Genomic DNA, 13,902 nt, shown 5'->3' on the forward strand with positions numbered 1-13,902 from the left:
ACCCCACAGCTCTGCAAGTGTTTCCCCTGCTTCCTTGCTCTTTTGCTCTGGACACCGGGCTCCCTGGGCTGATCCAGACCTGGCTGTGAAGCGGGAGGATGTTCTTCTCATGGTATGATTTGAAGAGTTCTGAGAAAGTCTTGTGTCTGTTCACCTGCTCCCTACAGTGGTACAGATATCCCATCCTTTATGGAAAGCCCCCCACTGGAGTTGACATTTGTTTTTAATATTAGGAAACTGCTTCGGGGCTCTCAGCTATCAACTATAGCCCACAATACCCACCTCTGCCTTCTCTCTGGAAGACCCTCTGATGCCTCACAACCACCCCCATCCTCAGCCTCTTGAGTGGAGTAGAAGGTCTTAAAGGTTCAGTGTGGGAGCAGGGTGGTGGGGGCTCATGCTGGACCCCCCAGAACCTCCTTAGAGGGTCAGCCTGGGGGCAGCTCTTCAGCAGGCACGGCTACCAGGGAAGCCGAGGAGTCAGACACAGGGCAGCCCCGGAGGAGCCTGCTGGAGTCACGGAGCTGGGTGGAGGGATGAGCTGTTCCAGGAGGAAAGGAGAGGAGAGGAGAGACAGCTGGGAAACCCCCGCCAAGGGGTCACAGAACACCTTCTCACCCAGCTCTCCCACCAAAGCTGCAGCTTTGAGGCTCAGCGTTTACGGGGCCTCAGTTTCCCAGTCTGTAGAATGGAAACGCTGATGTGAAGGAGGCACAAGTGGAAGCTGCAAGACCTCTTTTGATCCAGCCTCGGAACTTCACTTCTGCCCACTGTATGGTCAAACAAGTCACTGAGGCCAGCCTGGATTCGAGGGAGGGGCATAGACACTACCTCTCAATGGAGGAGGGTCAAAGAACTTGAGGCCTTCTTAAATGGACCATAAATGCTTCCCGAGGGAAGAAAGGGTCTTTAGAGCGTTTGCCTCACCACTGTGTTCCAAGTGCCTGGCACATAATAGGTGCTCAGTAAATATGTATAGACTGAGTAAATGAATAAATGTGATCTTTATGTTTCATACCAAGCCTCCCTCTGCCAGGCAGGCCTCCACCCCTACCCCTGGCCATGGGGGCCTCTCCCACCTGTCCTGGCTTCCCTTGGCACCTTAGGTCGCTTTCTTCTCTGTAGGTGACCCTAGAAACCAGACCTTAAACTCCCTGAGAGCAAGGTTGGGGGCTGTGTAATACACAGAGGATTCAAACAGTTGGGATTTCCTAACTGTAGACATGGTACAGGCACATTTTATATGTATAGGGGGTCCTCCAATAACGTCAGTTTGTTATAACATTGATAAGAAAAAAAAAATCCACTCCTGTGTGGAGTTTGCATGCTCTCCCCATGTCTACATGGGTTTCCTCCCATATTCCCAAAGTGTGGACGTTAAGTGAGCTGGCATGTCCCCATCTGATGAGTGTGGGTGGGTGCGAGTGGCCCTGCGAGGAAGGGCATCCTGTCCCCTGTCCAGCGTGGGTCCTGCCAGTCGCCCTGAGCTACTGGGAGAGTCTCCGGCCACCTGCGACCCTGACCTGGAATCAGCGGGATCGGAAAATCATCCTACTTGTTTTTATTCATCTTTCTTTCTTTAAGATTTTTTATTGGGGAATTGGGGGGATGGGAACAGTGCTTGGGAATCGGGGGAAGGGGAACAGACAAGTTGCTGCCCTTTTGTTCTTCAGTCTAGTTGTGGAGGACGTTGCTTCACTGGCCCAAGTTGGCACCATCATTGCTCTCTTCCCGGGTGAGGCAGATCAGTCGCCGGCTTCTGGACTGCCGCTCACGCTGGCTGCTGGCTACACACGGTAGCCCATGGCAACCCACTGCCACAGGGGCTGCAGCCTATGCAGATGCCGGCGACTCAGGGCAGCCCAGCTCCAGGTTGAGCTGTTGTTCAGCATCTTAGCTGTAGAGGGCAGTGTCACTGGCCCTCATATGTGGGATCCGAACCGGGGCCCTCTGGCATCCCAAGCCAGCTCTTAACCAATGCGCCACTCGGCTGGCCCTTTATTCATCTTTCTTAAATGTATGTATGGCTCACATTTATGTCAGTGTTTAATATTAGAAGTACTTGGGTTCTTTATTTAGAAGTTTGGTGATATTTTTGTGACCAGAAATATGCCGTAGGAACTTAACTTTTGTTTCTATCAATTAGCCTGTGGTCAAATTGGTTTTGTTATACGTCATTTCACATACTCATTCACACGTCATTTCACTTAATGTTGTATGTTCAAGAACCCATTGACGACATTAGTGAGGACTTACTGTCTATTGGTTCAGGAGTCACACCCACCAATAAGGTAGATGTTGTTATCCCACATTACCTGAGGACACCAGGCCCAGAGAAGCTGAGTCATTTTCCTGGGTACACACAGCCAGCCTCACCTTAGTCTAGCAGGTGTCTCCACAGAAGCCAGTGCTGAGGTTCTCTGTGGACTGGTTGTTCCAACATACGCTGCCTAGGCAGAAAACCAGGTGGCCAAGGCTTGCCCTTAAGGTTCCAGGGCCCCAAAAAATGGGTTTCTGGGGCCCTCACTTTTCTCTCCCCTGAGGGCCCCGTTTTCCCACCACTGAGATGCTCTGGCAAGGGAGCTGGTTTAATATTCATGAAGCAGCCAGGCATGAGTGATTAGTGGCTGTGTGGAGGAGGAGGAGGAGGAGGAATAATTGAATAAGGTATTTACATAACAAGTTAATACTGCTGCCTGCGGGGGCCCCTTGTAGGCCTGCACCCCCAACCCTCTCTGCTCTCCTACGGGGTGCTTTTCCTCACCATGGCCATCAAGGGCTGCGCTGTAGCCCTGCCCCCCTCAGTAGCTGGGGCTGACATCTAAATGATAAATAGTATTACTAAAGGAAGAGGATTAGGGTGTCTGGAAGAGGTCTGTAATAGTTTGGTGGGTGTCCTGTGCAGGGGGCTGGACCCCCAAACAAACAAACAAATAAAACTCTGTACAGGTTCTGAGAGCTGACACGAGAAGGGTGAGAAGCCGCCCACAGGTGGATGACTAGGTTTTCCACCTGGCCTGGCCTCCCTCAAACCCTCAGAGGGCCTTGGGCACACTGCACCCCATTTGGGGGATTGCCTCCTTTTCTGCAACCTGCAGGGCCCCAGTGAGACCCTCGGTGGTCTAGGACTCTATTCCAGCCACCCAGCAATGACAGCAGGCAAGGAGAGGAGTCCAGGCACCATGCCATTAAGAAGAGAATTCCTCTTTTGTGGCTGCAAAGGTGAGGTAAGTCAGTGCTCCCACGCCTGCTAAGAGCTGCCTGAGGGGTGAGCCCTGCTCAGAGCTCACTTGGGGTTCTGGAACCAAAGGTTATTAGCTCATAATCACCTTGTTCACGGCTGGCTGGGAGGTGTGCAATGCGTCTGACCCCGGGGAAGGGGACCACAGCCAAGTTCTTGGGCTGCAGTTAAAAGGGCTCAGCAGCCACTGAATGAAGGTGGACTGCAAAGCTGGGTTGGGCATTTTACAGGGGAGTAGGAGGCATTAACCATTGGGGTGTCAGCCCCATTGCAAATGCAGTAAGCCAGCATTATCCAAGTCTGTCCCTGGAATGTACAGAGCCCTGTGTGGGTCAGAATACTCTGGTTCTTCTTGGCCCTAGAGCAGAGGGGCAGGCCTGGGCAATGTACATCCTAAAGGCCATGTGATCACGGGCAATTTACGTGACTCCTCTAAGGCTCAGGTCCTTCATCTGCCGAACAGGGAGGGTGACGGTGCTCCCCTCACAGGCCTTGGAGAAAGACTGAATTGCTGCACGAGCCGTTCCTTAGGTTTCTTCTAGAAACATCGTGGGGTACAATATTAAAGCTTGAGTTCTAGCTTGTTTTTAATGACTAACTTACTGAGAAACCTGGGGTCACTTTTGTGGGTCTGAGCTTTCGTTTTCTCGACTGTAAAATCGGGGTACTGGCCTCTCTCCTGTGAGCTTGCTGGGAGGGTGAAAGGGCAGATGCCTGGACTCAGTGCCTGACACATAGTAGGTGCTCAGTAAGCATCCAAAGCTACAGTACTGGGTCTGCCAGGACCCGCAAGAGGCCAGCGCCACAGGTCCTAGAGAGGAGAAGAACCAACGGTCCACAATGCTGGCTTCAGGTGCTAAGAGGCCAGCTTCCCGGAGGAAGAGGGGCTGGACTTCTGTGCATTTGGGAGGGCAGAGCTAACCTGGGTCCACTGACTAAACGTTGCAACTGGAAGGATTTTAACCCCAAGTAAAGAGGAAACCAAACAGCCTGATGATGGTCAGGCAGCCTCAGTGGGTGTGAGTGCCCTGAGCTGAGACTGGTAGGCTTGTCCTAGAGGGGCTCCAGGAACTGGAGAGGAAGGAGGCTCTATGGGCGATTCGCAAGGTTCTTTCTGTGATAGATAATCATGAGTTAGGAGGGAGTTCCCTCCTGGGAACCCAGTCTGGAGGGTGTGCAGTGGGAGCCTGGTTCCCAGGGCCCGAGGGCCTCTTCTCACGTGGGATGTTGGGGGTGAGGGGGCAAGGAACAAGGGGGCTCTGGACGGGCTCAGTGGCGAGGCAGAGGCAAGGTGGGCCTGCAGGATCCTCGATCCCGACCCCTGGACCCAGTCGGCAGAAAAAGAAGCCAGAGTCCAGCCTGAGGCTGTGCTTGGGGATGGACCCCAGGGCCCCGCCCCGTGCTGTGCTTCCTGCTGACGTGAGCGTGACATCCCTGACCCTGGAGAGCAGGTCAGAGGTGGGTGGTGAGCGCACTCAGGGCAGAAACCAGGAAGCAGTACCTCCCTGGCCTGCTCTGTGCTGGGCCTGCACACGGACGGCCTTCTGGGTTCACACACAGCATCTCCCCTAGCTTCCGAGGAAGGGATTATAAGACATCCCTACCAGTCTCGGCTAGGGCACTCACCCCTATCTTTCCCATTGTACAGATGAGGAAACTGAGGCTCGGAGAGGAGCAGGTGCTCAGACCATAGGGTATAGCTGGGACTGAACCCAGGTCCTCACTCCTCTCCAAACCACGTCCTTTCCACTGTCTGTGAATTCCAGCCCCCTCTCCCTCCCACATGCTGACCCCAAACTGTCACTTCCCCCTTCGCCCCCCCTTTACTTTTCCCAAAGTGAATATCATTATTAATATTATTTGCCTAATTAACACGTTGGCTGAATGACAGAAAACATGCAAACAGGTTTTGCCAATGAAACTCTGTCTGATTAAAACTGCAGCCTGTCTAATTAGATGGAGATTTCTTCATTAGTCTCCCCATTTTAGATGAGCTGTCTCCCTCCTCCAGCCCCCTTTCCTTCACTCTCACCCACCAGCTCCCAGCCCTAACCATCCTCGAGAGGCCTCGTGCTCAGGGAGGCCTTCTTCCCTCATGGCTCTGCTGGCACCTCCACCCCAGCCTGCACCCCCTTTCCCTCTGAGGCAGCCATGGCAGGGCTGACCTGCTTTGGTGTGAAGCTGGCCAGTGGACACTGCCCTGAGGGTCAGGTGCTGGCCTACCCGCAGGCCTTGGAGCTCAGCGGGACTAAGAACCCCCTGGGGCGGATGATCAGTCATGCCTGAGGTCTGGTTTGAAGCCATGGCTCCTGGGGGTTCTAAAAATTTCTTCAAAAAAACTCCTAGTTAACAAACAAACAAAGCAAAACCAAGCAAAGACCCCAAGTCCTCTCAACCAGACTCTGGGCAGTGAAATGCACAATTAATAATAACCATACTAGCAAATGGCACCTCCTTTTATTTCCATAGCAGCCCTGTGAATGAAGAGTTATCACCACTTTACAGGTGAGAAAACGGAGGCTCAGAAGAGGGTGGCAAGGAGCAGAGGTTGGCTTCCAACCCGGCATAGTCCAGTCCCACATTCAGGCTTATTTCTCTGGGGGGCTCCCCCATTTGGTGTCTGTAGAAACCCTCCACCCTTTCCTCATCTTCTCTTCCTTCTTCTACCCCAGTGGCAGTTCTTGTGAGCCAGGACAGTCCATCAATGTCCTGTGTTGGGGTCCATCTGAGCCCAGAGACTGGCATGGGATATGTGGGGCTGAGATGGAGAGGGGGCATGGGCACCATGACAGTGAGGTCAGTTGCTAATAGGTGCTGGGGGTGTTCAGCTTGGGAGGAACAGGTAGGTGCTGGGTTACCTGGAGGAGGTGGGATGGAGCCGCACCTTTTCAGTCTATCCCATGCCAGGAGGCTGTAGGTACATGTGTCTACTTTTTACAGCAAGCTGTTACCATCACCACACGTTATAGGTGAGGAAACTGAGGCTCAGAGGCTCAGGTATGTGGGCAGCATCACACAGCTAGGAAGTGGCCGTGGTGTGTCCCATGGAAAGGGAGCAGACTGGTGACTCCGAGGGCTCAGGGGCACAGAGGTTGGTGGCTAGAGAAGTGGGCTCCAGCACAGGTCAAAGAGAGGTTTGAGCCGCTGTGGGTGGGCTGCTCCAGGAAGACTGCAGGAAAGCTCTTTGCCTTTGGAGGGGTGCTAGCAGCGGGTGGACTTGAACAGCTTCGGCATAGGAGCTGGAGTCTAAAAGCTGCTTTCCTCTGATAGGCTACTCATTCCACTGGTGTTTCTTGAGCACCCATTGTGTGTTGGGCTCTGTGGCCGGTGCTGGGGTCCTCCGGTGACTGGGGCAGGCCTGGTCCCTCATCATGGAGCTGGCTGGATAAGCCTGTCAGACTTCAGCCTCTGCTTGCCTTTGGTTGGGTCTTTCCTCCCCTCTCGGTAGAGTCCCCAGCTGCCCAACTGCCCTGCACCAACCCTTATGGCCCTCTACCCAGAGTCTTGGAACCTAGGACTCCTGCCACTGCCTGCCGGAGCTTGTGCAACTCCACCACCTTAATTCTTTTATTCTTACAACGGGGGCAGAAGAGAGGAGGTGTAGGTGGGCGGAGCTGCCCATCCCTCCCTCCTTCTCCCTCCACCTTCCCCCAACCCTACCAGCCCTCAAATGATGATTAGGAGCAATGAACCCCTTAGGAGACTCTGGGAAGCCCTTTCCTGGGCACTCCAGTGGGAGAGCAGGTGGCCTGGTGGCCTGGTGGAGGGACATGTGAGCACAGCTGGTCAGTTTATAGAGAAGCCTGACTTGATGACTCAGGTCCTTGCGAAGCATCTCCGGGATTTAGGGTTTGAGTCCTGTGTCTGACGAGCATGTGAGGAGACCAAGCCTTGCCCCCAAAAAGCCTCTAGCTTCAGCAGGAAAGCAGCTCAGTGTCCTGGGGGTCCTTCCACGCCTGCTTCCCCCCTCCTGTGAGAAGGACCCTAGCCTTGGGTTTGAATCGCAGCTCTGCCTCTTGTTATCTCAGTGACCTCGGGTGTATTCCTTAACCTCTCTGAACCTGTTTCTTCATCAGTGAGATGTGGAAACAGAAATGCTTCGCAAGATGGTTGCAAAGATTAAATTACTTCATGTGAACAAAGCACCTCGTGTAGTCCCTGGCACGTAGGACAATTCCATTCCAATGTTCTTCCAGTGGGTGAGTCAAAGTTCACAGACACAGTAGTGACATCCTGAGCTCAGGGCAACGTCTTTGTCACCGCAGGCAGGAGGATGCTGACTTTGACCAGTGATGGCTGAAGTCCCTTCCTGGAATCCCGGGTTCCTTCCAGCTCTGACATGTTCTGGTCCTCCCACTGATGGGCCCTCAAATGCTCCAAGAGTCAGACATGTCCTGTGGGCCTGACAACACCTGATAGCTTCCCTAAGCCTCCGTGTGCTCTTCCAACAAATGGACACAGGCCCAGCATTCCCCGAGGTGGTTTGGGGGCCTGTCGGCCAATTGTACCAGGAAGCCCAAGACCCAGAGGGAGCAGGATCAGAGGCGGGAAGACACGCCTCATTAGACAGCCCCAGTGCCGCGGGTTCTGTCACCATGGCAGCCAGCCCTCCACAGACCAGGTGGTTTTTATTACTGAACTTGGAAAACTTTACCACGGCGCCAACAATGAATCTTTATTCTGTTGTTAATAGCGTGTCTCTTATTAGCATGTATCTTTTCCCCTTCTTAATAACCTTTGCATTTCCAAGCTGCGTTTATAATTAAGTCATTAATCCCTTACTGGAATTTCCTGTTTTTCTGAAGCTGCAAACCAGAGGCTCCGTCTGCCTGGCTTGAATGGAAGGGCAAACGCTCCACCAAATTGCTCTGGGAATGTCATTCTAATTATTGGATCCTGACCCAGCTGCATGCTGATAAGCTCTGGGTTGGAGCTGCCCTATCTCGGAGGAGCTCAAAGCCTGCCCAAGGCGTCTTCTCTCCCCCTGCGACGCCCCTGCCAAGCAATTAGCCTCTGCGAGTGCCTGAGAGCTGGTGGCGGGAGGAGCAGGTTCCTGCAAGGGCTGTGCTGGGGATGGCCAAAGGGCCAGGGACACCCTCTGATTGTGTTTCCATAAAGGCAGCCCCATCTGGTCTGGCTTTCCCTCTCCCCTTCCCTTCAGTGCCAGCACTGGGATCCGGCCCACAGAGTGGGGAGCATGGGGGGAGGGGGCTGTTCATGTCGATCCTGGGCTTCAGTGATGGGCTGACTTGTGTTCCCCGAAATTCATGTACTGAAGTCCTAACCCCCAGGACCTCAGAATGTGACCATATTTGAAGATAGGGTCTTTAAAAAGGTAATTAAGTTAAAATAGATTTATTAGGACGGGCCCTAATCCAATGTGACGAGTGTCCTTATAAGAGATTAGGACACACGCACACACACACACACACACACACACACACACACACACACACACAGGAAAGACCCTGTGAAGATGCAGGGAGAAGAAGGCTACCTACAAGCAAAGAAAGGGACCTCGGGAGAAACCAACCCTGCCAACACAATCTCAGACTTCCAGCCTCCAGGACTGTGAAAAAACACATTTCTGTTGTTTAAGCCACCCAGTCTGTGGTACTTTGTTATAGCAGCCCTAGCAGTCTAATACAGTGACCTGCCAGCTATAAGACGTTCAGAGTCTCTCACTGATGGGCCATCAGATGCTCACCTGAGGGTCCAGGTGAGAGAAAGCCCAGCCTCTCAGCTCCTGGCTCCAGGCTGTGTTCAAGTGTGAGGGAAGAAAGTTTTCTATAGTTTCCACTAGCCCCTGGCCTCCAGGGTTGGCTTCTAGAGACAGGCACTTGGCTAGGTTGTCCCCCCAAGGCCTTGAAAGTGAGTTCAGACCAGGACCCTGTAGGCAGAGCCAGGAGCCCTGTGCCAGCTTCCCAATGGCATCAGGGGCCAACACAGAGCCAAGAGCTGCACCTTGGGGCAGGCACGGGTCAGGGCAGGAAAGGGCCTGCCAGCCTTAGGGGTCTGCAGCTTCCCAGCATTGGCCTGGTGGGGGTGGGGGATGGGGTGGGGATGGGCCGGCTTGAAGATCTAGAGGACTGACAGACACCTAGAGACTTGTGGCCCTTTCTCCATCCTCCTGTCCCTTTGTTATTGCCTCCTCTCTGCCCCAAACTTAAACTAATCCCCTTAATCTCATCCCTAAGACCCTTCCAGTGTCTCCAAATTGCTCTCAGCATGACTTATCGACCACTGTCTAGTCTGGTTCCTACTTACCCTCAACAGTCATTTCAAGTCCTTTCCCTCTTATCATGCTAAACTTCTCACTGCCCCTATCACAACATGTTCTTTCATAGCACATCCATCCATCCATCCATACATACATACATACATCGCTCCATCCAATAAATATATGCTCAGTGCCTGCCATGTGCGTCCTGTGTGTCCTCTGAGGGTGATGCTGAACCAACATTAGCAGTCCTTCCTCTCCTAAGCTCACAGTCTGCCTAGACATCCATCCCATCAAATGACTTGCATCTCAGATTATAAACTGAGAAGCTCCATGAAGGGAAAAATCAGAGTGCGATGAGCGTACAGAATTGTGGGGCTGATTGGGTTGGTGATGAACTCTGAGGGGAGAGGGTATAGGAGCTGAGACCTGGAGCATGAGTTGGAGTTAATCAAGAAGAGAAAAAGGAAGAGCGTTCTAGTGAAAAGGAACATCACGTGCAAAATCCCTGAGGTGTCAGGGAGCTGGAAGGAAGCTGGAGTGACAGGAGCACAGATGGAGGGGGAGAGGGGCATGGCTGAGGTTAGAGAGAGAGGCAGGGGCTTGGTGCTGGGCTGGGAGCTCCCGGAAGGTCAAAGGTGGGCCAATACATCTTCTTCTTCTTAGGACAGTGTCTGGTTCGAGCTAGGACCAGAGTATCTAAGGAATGAATGTAGCTCCTACTAGCCATCCTTTATGTAGGGATGGCAGTTAATTCAAGAATTTTGTAGCTCACAACCAGCCCCATTAGGTGCTGTCTCTGAGGGGTGATGTTAAGGTCATCTGTCCACTCTGGGATCCAGAATCCTTTTCGTTCCCCTCTTTTACTGTTTTTAGTGTTTTGATAGGCTTTCCTCCAGACTTTTTAGGTATAGGCCACTCAAATTTCTGCAGGGCACCCCAGCCCAAGCAGTTGCTTTGTTCCTCTGGCTCTGCCCTACCTGTCAAATCAGACACACACACACACACACACACACACACACACACAAACACTACACGCAACACACTTCTAGAAGTCACATGGACATGTCTGGTGTGTGCTCCCAAAGCAGGTCAGTCTGATACAATACGACATCTGTCATGTTCTAGAACTGCCTTTGGCGACACCCACATTTGAGACCTCTGCAGGGCAACAGTGTCTCACCACCACTTTTAACACTTCAAGGTGCTAAAGGGATACTGCAGCAGCCAGCCAACAGTGAAAGCAGTCAACGTGCCTGTTCTCTATTCTACATGACAGTTCACCTGGACACCTGTGAAGCAGCACCCACTGTCCCCCTGCAGCCCTCTCTGCTCGGGGCTTAGTCTGTGGAACTGAGCCAAGGAGCCATGTGCTGAAGGCAGATGATGCTGGTTCCCCAGTGCCCTGTCCCTCTGAGGCCCACACACTTACAGGAGTACCTCCCCCAAACCTTGCTGCAAGCCACTGCTTGCAAAACTGACCCAGGGAGCTCACCCCACAGGGTGACCAAGCATGCTTAGAAATATATGGATCCTCACACAAACATGACTCAGGCTCTGACTTCACTCTAGTACACAGGCTTATTATTTCTTATAGATTATAACCAGTGTTCAGTCTACATCGTGAGCATGTCCGTGCTATCTCCGTCTTCATAAGCATAATTTCTAATAGCTCCCCGATAGTCCCTAAGTGGGTTTCTCACTTCACATAAGCACTCTCCCGTTGTTGGACATATAGCTTGTTTCCAGATCATTGCTGGTATAAATGACGTGCTTGGAGCATCAAGATTTAGCGGACGATAAGCATGTATTTTCAGAAGAAGAATGACCAGGTTAGGCAATATGAAAGACTTTCATCCAGGGAGTTCAATTGCCATCCAACTGGCTTGTAACCACGCACATGTCCACCTACACTTCATGTGGGTAGGCACTAGTTGTTAATTGTAATTGCTGTAGGGAAGATCTGCCTGCCTGATTGCCTCCCCTTAATAATGTGAGGGATAATTGTTGAAGCTCAGGATTTTATAAAGAGCAAAAGGAATTGGCTAATGACTGAATACAGACCATATGAGAGCTGACAATTAAGTTTGAGAACTTGCCACCGCGCGCTTACATTGGCAGCACTGTACACACAGCTTGGTAGGGTTTCATAACCTTGGTGTATCAGTGTCTCACAATTGTGTTTGTGTCGACATGTGGCGGTGTCTTGCTGAGTGGCGTTCATTTTAGTTGTTGCATGTTTTTGTGTGCCGTTGCAAGAATGTCTGAGCTGGAATTAGAGCAATGAACAAACATTAAATTTCTTGATAAACTTGGCAAAGAGTGGAAGTGAAGTTAGGGACACGTTAGTCCAAGTTTATGGGGATAATGCCATGAAGAAAGCAGCAGTGTACAAATGGAATAAATGTTTTTCTGAGGGGAGAGAATGCGTCACTGATGAAGAGAGGTCAGGGCGGCCAGTAACAAGCAGAACTGATTAAAACATTGCAAAAATTCATCGAATTGTGCATCAAAATCATTGGCTGACTGTGAGAAGCACAGCAGACCAAGTAAACATCGATAAAGAAACAGGAAAATCTTAACTGAAAATCTTGGCATGAGAAAGGTGTGTGCAAAAATGGTCCCAAAGGAGCTCTTGCATCACGACAATGCACCAGCTCACACGGCACTGTCTGTGAGGGAGTTTTCAGCCAGTAAACAAATAACTGTATTGGAACACCCTCCCTACTCACCTGATCTGGCCCCCAGTAAATTCTTTCTTTACCTGAAGATAAAGGAAATATTGAAAGGAAAACATTTTGATGACACTCAGGACATCAATACGATGACAGCTCTGATGGCCATTCCAGAAAAAGAGTTCCAGAATTGCTTTGAAGGGTCGACTAGGCACTGGTGTCAGTACATAGATAGCTTCCTAAGGGGAGTATTCTGAAGGTGACAATAGTGATATTCAGCAATGAGGTATGTAGCACTTTTTCTAGGATGAGTTTGCAAACTTAATTGTCAGACCTCAATTGCATAGCCTCCAATCAAAAATTTAAGTATACATATGGATCTAAAATAACAAATTATATATAGCTATAGCTACTGTGGGGGTCATGTGTTAGTGACAATCTCCCCTCTCAGGTTGTGTGAGTGAGGAGGAAACTCCTTACTCAGCTAGGTAAGGCAAGTCCTTACAACTGCCCTGGGTTGCCCTCTGTTGCCTTGGGTGGAGATCATTCCCTGCTTCTCCATGCCCACCCTGGCACCAGTTCTGACCATCCACACCTTACCAGGCCCTCACTACCTGCATCGGAGCTGGCCTGAGCTCTCACTCTAAAACTGTGCAAAACTGACACGTCCAGGGCACCATCTCCGTCAGCTGTATCTCCAAAGCTTTGCCTATGTTTGCTCCTATGTGCTACCATTCCAACCTGCTGCAGAAGCTGGAGGTGTGATGGTCCTTCAATTTGGTAATTGCGTCTCCAGCAGATATCTGATACATAACGGCCATCTCCTTCTCTTTGCATTTAGGTGGTATGAGGGGTTTGTGGACCTTCCCAGCTGTCCACAAGAAGAGAAAACATACTTCATATATAATACATGATCCCCAAATTTATACTTAAGCCAGCTTCCACGTTGTATAAGTAAGTATTTCCCCACTCCCCCACCCCAGGCAGCAGCTATGGTTGAAATTTCTACCTGTGCCCTTGTGTATGTGTAGCCTTTATGTTAACCTTCTCCGTCTACTAACTAAGTTGTAACCTATAGAGAGTTCATGAGAAGACCCTTCTCAGGGGTCTATTTGTCTTTGAACAACAGGGCAATTTTTACGATTAGTCATCTTTAACAAAAAAAAGCAAAGTTATAATGGGAGAATGAGAGGTAGAAATAAGGATCCAAATCATGCCATAGAGGCACATCTCATTTGGGTCCTTTTTCTGGTCATCCTTGAAGGTGATGGGAAAGGTATAATTTTCTATAAGGTTGGTTGTATCAGAGACCACAGCTACCTGTCAAAGACCCAGGAAACAGGTGGGAAGTTTATTATAATGACCAAGTCAGACAGGAGTCAGACTACCTGAACTCATGTTCTTCCATGTAAGCTGTGTGACTTTGGTAGAATCACTTAGCCTTCCCGGGTTTCAGTTGTCTCAAGTGTAAATCTGAGATAATAACAGTATTTGCTTAATAATACTATAAGAATTAAATGAGATAATCCATGCAAAGTGCTTAACGCAGTGCCTGGCACATAGTGGGGGCCTAATAAATGCTTGATGTATTGTAATGATGAGCATCTCATTCTCAGAATCCCGAATATCCAGTAATAATTGCACACTGTGTACAGTTTTACAGCTCACAGATGACTTTCATTCTATTAACCCTTTGAATTCTCACAAGAATGGGGAAGGAAAGTTAATCTTATTGTCCTGCTCTCGATATAACATCTTCATCTCTG

Source organism: Hipposideros armiger, unplaced genomic scaffold, assembly GCF_001890085.2.
Source record: "Hipposideros armiger isolate ML-2016 unplaced genomic scaffold, ASM189008v1 scaffold_373, whole genome shotgun sequence".
Taxonomy (NCBI): domain Eukaryota; kingdom Metazoa; phylum Chordata; class Mammalia; order Chiroptera; family Hipposideridae; genus Hipposideros; species Hipposideros armiger.